This window comes from Triticum urartu, chromosome 3A (assembly GCF_056163025.1).
Source record: "Triticum urartu cultivar PI428250 chromosome 3A, HENAU_Tu73, whole genome shotgun sequence".
Classification (NCBI taxonomy): Eukaryota; Viridiplantae; Streptophyta; class Magnoliopsida; order Poales; family Poaceae; genus Triticum; species Triticum urartu.
Genome location: NC_141875.1, coordinates 192087350 through 192100212, shown reverse-complemented (window position 1 = coordinate 192100212; position 12863 = coordinate 192087350).

Sequence of the window (12863 nt, the reverse complement as noted above, 5' to 3'; positions counted from 1 at the left end):
GGTAAAGAAAGGGAACCTTGGGTTCAGAAACCTATGCCTTTTCCTCCGAAACCATCCAAGAAAAAGGATGATGAGGATTTTGAGCGCTTTGCTGAAATGATTAGGCCTATCTTTTTGCGTATGCGATTAACTGATGTGCTCAAAACAAATCCTTATGCTAAATATATGACGGATATCATTACTAATAAAAGAAAGATACCGGAAGCTGAAATTTCCACCATGCTTGCTAATTATACTTTTAAGCGTGGAATACCAAAGAAACTTGGAGACCCCGGAGTACCTACTATACCTTGCTCCATTAAAAGAAATTATATTAAAACTGCTTTATGTGATCTTGGAGCCGGTGTTAGTGTTATGCCTCTCTCATTATATCGTAGACTTGACTTGAATAAGTTGACACCTACTGAAATATCTTTGCAAATGGCTGATAAATCAACTGCTATACCTGTCGGTATCTGTGAGGATGTGCCTGTTGTGGTTGCAAATGTTACTATTTTAACGGACTTTGTTATTCTTGATATTTCCGAGGATGATAGTATGTCTATTATTCTTGGAAGACCTTTTCTTAATACTGCAGGGGCTGTTATTGATTGCAACAAAGGCAATGTCACTTTTCATGTTAATGGTAATGAGCATACGGTACACTTTCCGAGGAAACAACCTCAAGTTCATAGTATCAACTCCATTGGAAAAATTCCATCGATTATAATTGGAGGTTTTGAATTTCCTCTTCCTACTGTCAAAAAGAAATATGATATACTTATTATTGGGGATGTGCATATCCCCGTTGAGGTAACTTAGTGTTATTTGAAATTTCTCCGGTTTCGTGATTATCAGAATGAGTTTGTTAACAAGACTTGATCAACCTTGTTAGTGGATTCTTTTTGATGAGCATGAGATGGATGAAACTAGAAGCACAACCTTGTGTACCCTCTCTATAGTTTCTGTTATTTAGTAGAAATAAAGTAAAAATAGTATTTTTCTGTCTGTTTCCTGGCTTATCCGTGCAATATAAAAATATCCCGAAAATAAAAGTCCTCAAAATGACATGCCAATTTAATATGATTTTTTCGGGAATATTTGAGGATTTAGTGTGCAAAAATTACCACGGGAGGAGCTGTCACCCTGGCCACGAGGGTGGTGGGCGCCCCCCCCCCCCTCTAGGGCGCACCTCCCTGCCTCGTGGACCCACGGTGGCCCTCCTCCACTTATCCTAGCACCCATCTTCTTCCTCTATCTCGCACAAACCCGAAAAAACCAACTCAAGCACGAGTTCCAGCCACTTTTGCTGTGATTTTCGATCTCCTTGCTCAAAGCACCTCTCGCAAAACTGCTTGGGGAGATTGTTCCTTGGTATGTGACTCCTCCATTGTTCCAATTAGTTTTTGTTCTAGTGCTTGATTCTTTGCAAATTTGTGCTGCATAGGTGACCATGTTCTTGAGCTTGCATGTCAAATTTATATGGTTCCAAGTAGTTCTAATGCTTGATATAGGCTCCAGGCACTTGTAGGAGTAGTTGCTATCAGTTTTATTGAAGTTGGTTCACTTTTGTTCGAAGTTACTAAAAATTTCATATTATTTCAGAAAAATAATGAGGAGACTTTTGAGGGATTCATCGAGCCGAAGCTCAAAGGATAAACAAAATGAAGAAGCTTAGAGGCCCAAATATAATTTGCCTCGTACCACGGAGATCCGACCGTGTGAATGGCCTTCTGATAATTTCTTGAGAGAGGCCGGGATTTATGAGGCTTTCTATTCATTGATTAAGAATGCTGGCCTCACCGACTTCGTCCGCGACCAACGTCCACAGTATCTCTTACTCACAAATACTTTTGTGCAAAACTTCTACTTTTTCCCTAAAGAGTCACCTCCTCCAGTAGAGTTTCATTTATATGACGTTGTGAAGAAAATGCCATTGTCTGAATTTTGCGCAGTCTGCAACATACCTCCTGATGGTATCTTAGAGGAACCACCTCGTAAAGAGTTGGAACCATTTATTAACCTTATCTCTATGGGAGAAACCAGGAAGGTTTCTGATGCAAGAATCACTAGCATACATTTTCCTGTGTTACGCCATTTTGCTTTATTTGCTAGTCGATGCTTGATTGGTCGTGGGAACTGTGGGAACCTTAGTGTTCCTGATATTATTATTCCGTTCCATGGTTTATACCGCGACAACACTGTCAGTATGGGCGGAATTATTGCTAGGCGGTTGAGTCTGAACCATACTAAAGGCCCCAACTTTGGAGGAATTTATGCAACCCGCTTAGCTCATTTTCTTGAGATAGACATTCGTGAGGGTGATACGGAGTTGCCTCCTGCATATTTAGATTATAACTCTATGGCTTCGCACCAGTTTGTCGAGAGGCCTGAATCACCTCTCTTATATCATTTAATTTTTGATAAATGATGTGTTTTCCGTATTACTCTCCCTGCTCCTATCTTCTTTGATTCACAGACAAAAAGAAGATATGTTATTACCAGAGAGGAGGTAGAAGAGTACGAGAGAAGAGCGGAGGCAGCTCGACTCCACGCTGCATCTCAGCAGGCGATAACCGCTGCACATCAGTATGATCCCAACTATTATTTGTCGCAGTACGACCCCAGCTACACCTACTGGTACCCGCCAGGCTATCCCTGGAAATAGACCAACTTAGGCCAAAATCCTAAGCTTGGGGGAGTATGTATTTCTCACCGACATTACATTTATGCTCACACACACTCATTACTAGATTTCGGTGCTCATACTCTTTCACTGTAATATCCATGCTAGTTTATTTTCTTTTTCCTCCTTTCTTCTTGTGTGTTTGTTAAACGTTAAGAAAAACAAAAAAAATTAGTTGTAGTTTACTTTTCTGTTGTAGTAGTAGTAATAAAAAAAGAAAACCCAAAAATATTTCCCGTCCTTCTTTTGCTTGTTGGGAGCTTTCCCGTGTAAATAGTTTTATTTCTTTTCTTTTCTTTGGGGTCAGTAGGAGAAGACCATAATTAAATTGTTGAAGTGGCTCTTATATGCATTATTGTTGATTTAACTAAGAGCCCATATTGCCTTGTCTTCTCCTGTTTATTGAATGCTCATAGATTCCAGCTTAGTCCGATGCATGTAGACTCTTATTATTATTCACACCGTTCGGTCGTGCAAGTGAAAGGCAATTATGATGATATATGATGGACTGACTGAGATGAGAAAAGCTGGTATGAACTCGACCTCTTTTGTTTTTGTAAATATGATGAGCCCCTCGTTCTTGATTCATCTTATTATGAATAAACATGTTTGCAATGACAATTAGAGATCATAGTTGCTTGTGCCATGCTTGATTAGCTATGAGTTATAATGGTTTACCTTGTGTGCCAACATGCTATTGAGATGATTATGATGTCGTATGATGGGGTGGTATCCTCCTTTGAATGATTTAAGTGACTTGACTAGGCACATGTTCACGCATGTAGTTGAAACAGAATCAACATAGCCTTCACGATATTTATGTTCATGGTGGATTATATCATACTCATGCTTGCATCCAATGTTTACTAATTTTAATGGATGTACATGGCTGTTGTCGCTCTCTAGTTGGTCGCTTCCCAGTCTTTTGCTAGCCTTCACTTGTACTAAGAGGGAATACTGCTTGTGCATCCAATCCCTTAAACCCCAAAGTAATTCCAGATAAGTCCACTATACCTTCCTATATGCGGTATCTACCTGCCGTTCCAAGTAAATTTGTATGTGCCAAACTCTAAACCTTCAAATAAACATTCTTTTTTGTATGCTCGAATAGCTCATGTATCAACCAAGGCTATCCTTATCTTCCGTGTTAGGCGGGTTATTCTCAAGAGGAGTGGACTCCGCTCCTCACTCACGAGAAAATGGCTGGTCACCGGGATGCCCAGTCCCATGCTTTATGCAAACTAAATCAAAATTAATTGCAAACAAAACTCCCCATAGGACCTGATGTATGTTGGAGACACTCGTTGTTTCAAGAAAGTCATGGATTGATGCTTGTTGGTGGAGGGGGAGTATAAACTTTACCATTCTGTTTGGGAACCACCTATAATATGTTTAGCATGGAAGATATCGCCATCTCTTAGTTGCTACGTTGATAATGAAAGTGTACCGCTCAAAATGCAATTTATCTCTATTTCAAAACCAAGCTCTAGCACCTCTACAAATCCCTGCTTCCCTCTGTGAAGGGCCTATCCATTTACTTTTATGTTGATTAATAACCCTCTTATTAAAAAGCACTAGCTAGAGAGCACAGCTGTCATTTGCATTCATCACTATTAATTTATATTGGGTGTGACTATGGTTGGATCTCTTTTACCATGAATTACAATGTCTAGTCAGTCCTTGATCTTTAAAGGTGCTCTGCATTTGTGTTTTGCGTTCTCAGAAAGGGCTAGCGAGATACCATCTTGTTATATCATATTATGATTGTTTTGAGAAAGTGTTGTCATCCGAGATTATTATGACTTGCTAGTTGATTATGCTATTGATATGAGTAATTATGAGACCTGATAATTATTGCAAATGTGGTTAGTGATGATCTATGCTGAAAACTTGAATGCTGGCTTGACATAGTTACAACAACAAGAGCAAACAGAGTTTGTAAAAGTTTTTCTTTCTTTCTTTCAGTTTGTCAACTGAATTGCTTGAGGACAAGCAAGGGTTTAAGCTTGGGGGAGTTGATACATCTCCGTCGTATCTACTTTTCCAAACACTTTTGCCCTGTTTTGGACTCTAACTTGTATGATTTGAATGGAACTAACCTGGACTGACGCTGTTTTCAGCAAAATTGCCATGGTGTTGTTTTATGTGCAGAAAACAAATATTCTCGGAATGACCTGAATCTCCACAGAACATCTTAGAAAAATAATAAAAAATTCTCACCAATGATGAAGACCAGGGGGCCCACACCTTGTCCACGAGGGTGGGGGGTGCCCCCCCCTCTAGGGCGCACCCCCCCCTACCTCGTGGGCCCCCTGGATGCCCTCCGACGCCAACTCCAACTCTATATATTTGCTTTCGGAGAGAAAAAAATCAGAGAGAAGAAATCATCGCGTTTTACGATATGGAGCCTCCGCCAAGCCCTAAAACCTCTCGGGAGGGCTGATCTAGAGTCCATTCGGGGCTCGAGAGAGGGGGATTCGTCGCTGTCGTCATCATCAACCATCCTCCATCACCAATTTCATGATGCTCACCGCCGTGCGTGAGTAATTCCATCGTTGGCTTGCTGGACCGTGATGGGTTGGATGAGATTTATCATGTAGTCGAGTTAGTTTTGTTAGGGTTTGATCCCTAGTATCCATTATGTTCTGAGATTGATGTTGCTATGACTTTGCTATGCTTAATGCTTGTCACTAGGGCCTGAGTGCCATGATTTCAGATCTGAACCTATTATGTTTTCATGAATATGTGTGAGTTCTTGATCCTATCTTGCAAGTCTATAGTCACCTACTATGTGCTATGATCCGGCAACCCCGAAGTGACAATAATCGGGACCACTCCCTGTGATGACCATAGTTTGAGGAGTTCATGTATTCACTATGTGCTAATGCTTTGTTCTGGTTCTCTATTAAAAGGAGGCCTTAATATCCCCTAGTTTCCAATAGGACCCCGCTGCCATGGGAGGGTAGGACAAAAGATGTCATGCAAGTTCTTTTCCATAAGCACGTATGACTATATACGGAATACATGCCTATATTACATTGATGAATTGGAGGTAGTTCGGTGTCACTCTATGTTATGACTGTTACATGATGAACCGCATCCGGCATAATTATCCATCACTGATCCGGTGCCTACGAGTTTTCCATATACTAGTTCTCGCTTATTTACTTTCCCGCTGCTACTGTTACAATCACTACAAAATACCAAAAACATTACTTTTGCTGCCTTTACTTTTGTTGCCGCTACCACCACTATCATATTACTTTGCTACTAAACACTTTGCCGCAGATATTAAGTTTCCAGGTGTGGTTGAATTGACAACTCAGCTGCTAATACATGAGAATATTCTTTGGCTCCCCTTGTGTCGAATCAATAAATTTGGGTTGAATGCTGTACCCTCGAAAGCTGTTATGATCCCCTATACTTGTGGGTTATCAACCACCATGGTTATACCCGAAGCCAAATCCAAGACCGCGGGCGCAAACATCACCGCCAAAAATGAGCCATGGGTACTGGCTTCCCAAGTGGACCAATGTTTCTTCATTACCGACTCGTCAAAGCCCAGTCGTGTTGTTGTGAGGAGAGGCAAAAGGAAGATCATCGGAATGGATGGAGTCGCCAATGAGCAAGACTTCAACAACTACGGTGACCCGAAGATGGAACATGACGACGACGATGAAGTGCCATACACCACAAGAAGAAGCAGGACCACCCTACCTAAAGGACGTCCGTTCAACAGAAGAACTCCATTTGCGAAAAAGAAGGGCAAGAAGATTGTGAAAAGATAGCTAGCTAAGATCGATTGTATTTAAATTGTAGTCTTCATTTCTCGATTGTATTTCGACATATTGAAATGATATTTCTTCTGTTCTAGTCCTCATGAGTATTTATTTATGTTTATTCTAGTATTGAATTTCTAACTCACTAAATGTATTGAATTTGTTAATATTTTTGAACTCATGAATATTTTTAAATTTCATGGGCACTTTTTGAATTCATGAATATTTTTTCATATTTGATGATATTTTTTCATATTCATAAATGTTTTACCAATTCACAAATGAATGCAACTAAAAATCCAAAAAAATTGATGATATTTTCAAATAACAAATTTGATGATATTTTCAAATAACAAATTTGATGATATTTTTTTCACATTCATAAATGTTTTCAAATTTGATCATCATTTATAAAAAAAATATTAGATGCAACTAAAAATCCACAAAAAAAAGTTAGTAATGGCGCACCAGGGGAAGGTGCGCCATTGCTATCGAAGGACTTATGGCGCACCCCTAGGAGGTGCGCCATTGGTATACAAATTTTTATGATACTTTTTCAAATATTTTCAAATAACAAATTTGATGATATTTTTTCATATTCATAAATATTGTCAATTAACAAATTTGTTGATAATTTTTCACATTCATAAATGTTTTCAAATTTGATCGTCATTTTCTAAAAAATATTAGATGCAATTAAAAATCCAAAAAAAGGTTAGTAATGGCGCACCAGGGGAAGGTGCACCATTGCTATCAAAGTATTTATGGCGCACCCCTAGGAGGTGTGACATTGCTAACCTTCCCCCCTCGCTAACCCCCTCGCCAGATCCCCCTCTCCTGCTCTCGCTCTCCACCGCCGCCGAGCAAACCCCCCGCGCCCGCTCTCCATCGCCGCCGACGACCCCCTGCACCCAACGACCCCCGCGCCCGCTCTGCTGCTGGAGTCGCCGCCGGCGCACTAGGAGGAGGAGTCCTTCTTCTTCCTCCAGCCGTCACCATCTCGCGGTCGCCACCGTCTCTCCGGTCGACCCCGCCCTTCACCGAGCCTACCACGATCTCCATGGTGAGTCCCTCACCCGTTCCCCCCTTCGATCCGCCTCCATAGGCCGCCATAAGCCGCCACCGTCGACCTCGTGCTTACCCCACAACCGGCCCATGTCCCGGGCTCCTCTGCCGCACCCCGGCGCACGCCCTCCCCGCTGCTCCTACCCTTGGCCATCCCTCGCCCATGCTCGTCCTCCCGTTGCCGCTCGCGCGTGCCCGTGCCGATTGTTGTCGCGCCACCCCCGCTACTGTTGTTACTCTGTTGACTGCACTACTGCCGATGTTGATGTTTTGCTGCTTGGCCGCTGCTTGCTGCTGCCTTGGCGTTGCTCTTTCCCGCTGCTGATGCCGCTCTCTGCTGCCGCCACACTACTGCTCTACCAGTTGTTTCTGCAATTATTTTGGATCTTTCTTGCAAGATTAAGTTAACTGACTGATGGTTATGTTGTTTCTTCTTCTTCAGAAGAGAGGATCAAGAAGCAGCAGGGACCAGAGAAAGGCTGCTCCACCTGCCGCTTCCTCAAACAAGAGGCCCAGGGTGAGTGCTTGCTTCTCCCATTAATAAACACATCAATTTAACCAAGACAACATGATTAGTGTTTTGATGAATGAGTTGGGTTCATCATCCGGTATTTTTTCAGAGGAAGGGTCATCGGGGAACGGAGGTCCAGCGGTAGGGTTTGGTGGTTGTTGCTTTAGGTTCACACGTTGTTGCTGCTGCACAGCTGTTTGGTTCGCTTATGTCGTTAGGTAGGTTGTTAATTATCAGTGGAAGGATCAAGGGTTGGTTCTAGTTTGCTGGTTTAGGCGATGATCTGGTAGCTAGGGAGTGGGTCTCAGGTTTGGTTACAGTGATAATAATTGAAGTTTATGTGTGTGTGTGTGGGTTGAAGATTAAGATTAAGACTATTATGAGTACAAGTTATTATACTGAGAGGTAAGTATGGTAGTTGCATCATCAGCTAAGCTATGTGTAGTTGGTGTAGCAACTAAGAAGTGTGTCTAGTTGCATCAGCTAGGCTATGTGTAGTTGATTTAGCAGCTGAGTATATCCTAGGTAAGAGTTGTTCATCTTCCTTTGTAAGATACCGAAGTCTGTATCGGTCGATGATAGTGTTATAATCCGTGAAATAAAATATGACAGTGGTAGATATATGAGCTCTTGTCTTCAATCTTGATGGTGTGTGATCATCATCTGTTCTTGATTATTGTTCATAATGATTTGGTGAACTTGCACAACATTTTGATAAGAATTCACCGAGATCTCTACCTTTATGATGATCTCCATTATGATCTGATAATTGATATCCACCAGTGATGGAACATATCAGTGATAGTTTGCAAACTCCGGTCCATCGTCTCTGGCAATTCGTTTGGTTTTGGGATGTTGTGGAGTGCTAGCTAGTTTGCGTGCTCTGTAGCCTTGTGTTTGGCAGGCCTTGCTTTCTAAGGTGGTGGTGATTGAATGCCACCAACACTTGTCTCTCTGGCTAAGCAAGGCTAAATCAGACTCCACCAGCCAGACGTGTTAGCTGATTATCTTTCAGTTTGCCGGAATGTTGATTAACTTCCATTCCGGCAAATTTGGGTACTCCATATGTCCTATTTTTAGCAAAGGTCATGCTGAAATTTTCCGTGAATTTTAGCATGACTTTGCTAAAAATAGGACATATGGGGTACTTGCGACTAATGCATGGGCCGGGGTATCTTAGTACTTAATCAAGTAGGATCAATTGCCTCTTGTGTTATACATATAGAAGTGTGATATCAACTCATTGTTATTACTAATGTTAGTTGCTCTCTTTCTGTGCCTTTTTACAACATGAGCAATGCATAGTTATTACTAATGGTATAATCTATTCTAGGTTCAGCATTTGAGCCATTATTCTAGGTTTGCCTGTACTAGTTCAGAAGCTCAAACAGTTCAGCATTTGAGCCATTATTCTAGGTTTGCCAGTACTAGTTCAGAAGCTCAAGCTAAGGACTAGTTCCGAATCTTCTATCAATGGCTGATATGTTTACTGTCTCTTGGTGTTTGTCCTTCGAGAAGTACCTAGTTGAAGTGTCTCATGGTGTTATATTTGCAAATGCAAGTGTTGAGATGTCTATTTTGTGTTAATCAGATAAAAACATTAGGGTGTGCAGATAACAGTTAACTTAGTTAAGTCTGACAAATACAGTTTGGACAGGTAGAAAGTAGAATGCACCATAAGCCTGGTTATATATGCACTGTCATGTTAGGCTCAATTGTGAAATTTTGGATGCTAGATTTTTGACATGTGCTGTCCCTTTATTCTTTCCGCATTAGACACATATGCTAAATTCATGTGTCGACAGACGAAACCATGAGTCGTTTATAGTTCAGGAAAAGAATGTTATCATTGTTGTTTGGGGGGTTGAAATAATCTGTTTGTTGCACTTTGTGCACTTTCTAGTTGAAAACTGTTAAATGGAGATACTAGATTAGCTTTTTGAGGTATCCCATTAAGTATTATTCATTACTTCCCGCTCTTAAAAAAATTTGCACAACTAAGATGCCACTGCCATAGGTGGCAATAGAGCCAAGTGATTAGGCCCAACTTAGAATTCTCCATCCCTTTTCTGTCAGCACTTGCATGTCACTGTTGGCTATTTTTTAACTATTGTGCCATACTTGATAGGGTATATTATTAGAAGATACCCATATATATTAGTCAACCTAGGGTGCCTCGGCATTGATAAACCCTAAATGATGAAAACTTAACTTAGCATTTTGGGTGCCTCAGCATCGACAAACCCTAAATGATAAAACCTTGGCTTTTAGGGTACCTCGGTGTTGATAAAAAGCTAAATGATGAAAGCTTAGGCTTTTAGGGTGCCTCGGCATCGACAAACCCTAAATGATAAAAGCTTAACTTTTAGGATGCCTCGGTGTTGACAAACCCTAAATTATGAGACCATGATAATTCCTCACAAACCAACCCTTAAATAACACTGAGCCATTATGCAACAACACACTAACAGGTTCCGTGCCAAAACACCTAGGCAATATCACAAACATCTCTCAATTGTTCCTTGACAATAACCAACTTTTTAGCGACATTCCTCGAGAATTAGGTTATTTGGTCAACTTAGAGATCGTGTTCCTTGACAATAACCAACTTTTTGACCAAACTTTTTTCCTATTTAGAGCGAAACATGGCCCACAATGATGAGGCTGGCGGTTCGGGCAAGCAATTCTGGGAGCTGTCCCAGGAGATGGAGGAAGAACCTCACCGCTATGAGGACGCCGTGGAAGACACCAATCCCGACTACACAACCCCTAGTGGCGTCGGGGATGACACCACTGATGGTGCCGCCGAGGATGACACCACTGATGATGGCAGCGCACGCACAGATGGCAGCCAACCGAAGAGGCAATGGAAGGACCGGCGCCCGAATGTGCTCGGCACCATCAAGAAGGAATTTACTGAAGTGTCCTCTAGTGGGCAGCCAACAGCACCCAAAGAATTAGTCAAGGGGTACGCGGGACAGCTCGGGTGCATTCTCCGGAGCACCGTCTCGATCAATACCGAGAACCTAAGGCATCGTGACCAAGGGAATTTGCGCAACCTCCTCTTCACGAAGCTGCACGAACGATACAAGTTCCCCGGTGACTTCGCAAACACACGCCTCTCAGGGAATAAAGTGAACAGTGCTGCCCTCATGAAGATGAGCACGGCCTTGGCTACATGGAGAGTCGCGGTGAAGAGAAGGATTGAAAAAGGTGATAGTTATGAGAAAATCAAGGAGACAAATCCTTCGATCAGCGAAGCTGACTACCTGGAGTTCAAGATCAAGTGTGAGAGCAACGCAACCGCGGAATCAAGTCAGTGGGGGAAAGATATGCGGTACTTGAACTTAGGGGTCCACAAACTCGGTCCCGGCGGTTACAGAGTGGCGGAACCTATATGGGACAAGGAGGACACGGAGCGTGCCGAGCAAGGCCTAGCACCCCTCTTTGATAAATACCATGACAAGCAGACCAGGAACTATGTCAGGGCCCGGTACAAGATTGACCTGGTAACCAAGGAGCTTACCACGGATCCGAAGACGAAGGCGCTTGAGCTAGTTCTGGTAAGGAATACACCCCGTGTAATTAGCTCCATATATATGGTTGCATTATAATTAATGAAGCCAAATTTCTAAATGGTTCACGTTCCTTCCGCAGGAAACTGAAAGCAGTAGCACGGGGTCGTCTCAGAGCTCCCCTTGGGACACCACTTTAAATAGGGCGTTGAACGTAATGAAGCACAAGGATAAGCTCAGTAAGCCGACGTCAGCTGGTCGTGTGGCCAGCAAAGGCTTGTCCACGAAATGGTCGGAATACTATACCGATGGGCGAAAGGAGAGAAAGACCAGCTTGGAAAGCCAAGAGCACAAGGTTCAAGAACTCAAGGCACAAGTGGCGCGGATTCCGGAGATAGTTGAAGAGCAAGTGCAAGACCAACTGGGACGACGATCACCGCCATTAGGCCTACCTTGCTTGAGGGGCTGCAGGGGTGGATTGCAGGCGGCCAACAGGGGCCTCCCCCGATTCCCAGCTTCACGAGCAGCTACTCGCACAATGTGCCGGCGGCGCCGTTGGTGTCTCCGGCGGAGGTGGCATTGGTGTCTCCGGCGGAGGCGGCATTGGTGTCTCCGGCGTCGGTGCCGACATTGGAGCTTAATGCACCCGGGTGTGGGAAGAATACGCCGCCCGGCACCTCGGTAGCAAGCGGCCCCTCCATCACTTGCACGCTCGCCGTTGGCGGTGCCTCGACATTAGCCGAGCTCGACGCCATCACGGTAACTAAGCCTCTCGGCCGATGAATTCATCTCCTTGCCTTTGACTGGGCATCCCTGACACCCTACATGTTTTCGCAGGTCACCGCTGACATTCCATGCACTCTCCTGTACTTCCTGAACGGCGAGTTGATCGATGGCGCCAAGGCCAGAATCGTTTAACCCGGCAACGCCTGTTCCACAGTAATCCGATGCCACCCAACGTGCATAGGGTTCAACTGGTTCGGGTGCTACGGGGCTGCGACAACTTGTTACCTCCGTATCGACCCCCCTAGGGCCGACGAAGATGATGTGATGACCCTCAGCGCCTGCATAAGCTGGTCCATGCTTTGGCCGAAGAGCCAGATTCGTTTGGGGGCGGGGGACACCACCCCACAGACAACACCACCAGTCGTGCCGGCGCCAGGCCATGGCAACACCACCGCAACGCTACCAGACGACGACGACGAACATATGGCCGATCCGGACATGCATATGGCACAGGATCCGGACGACGACGACAATACATTTACTAGGGTCTATAAGTACTTCAATGAACATGGGTACGGTGATGAATTATTGGGGCCTCCGTC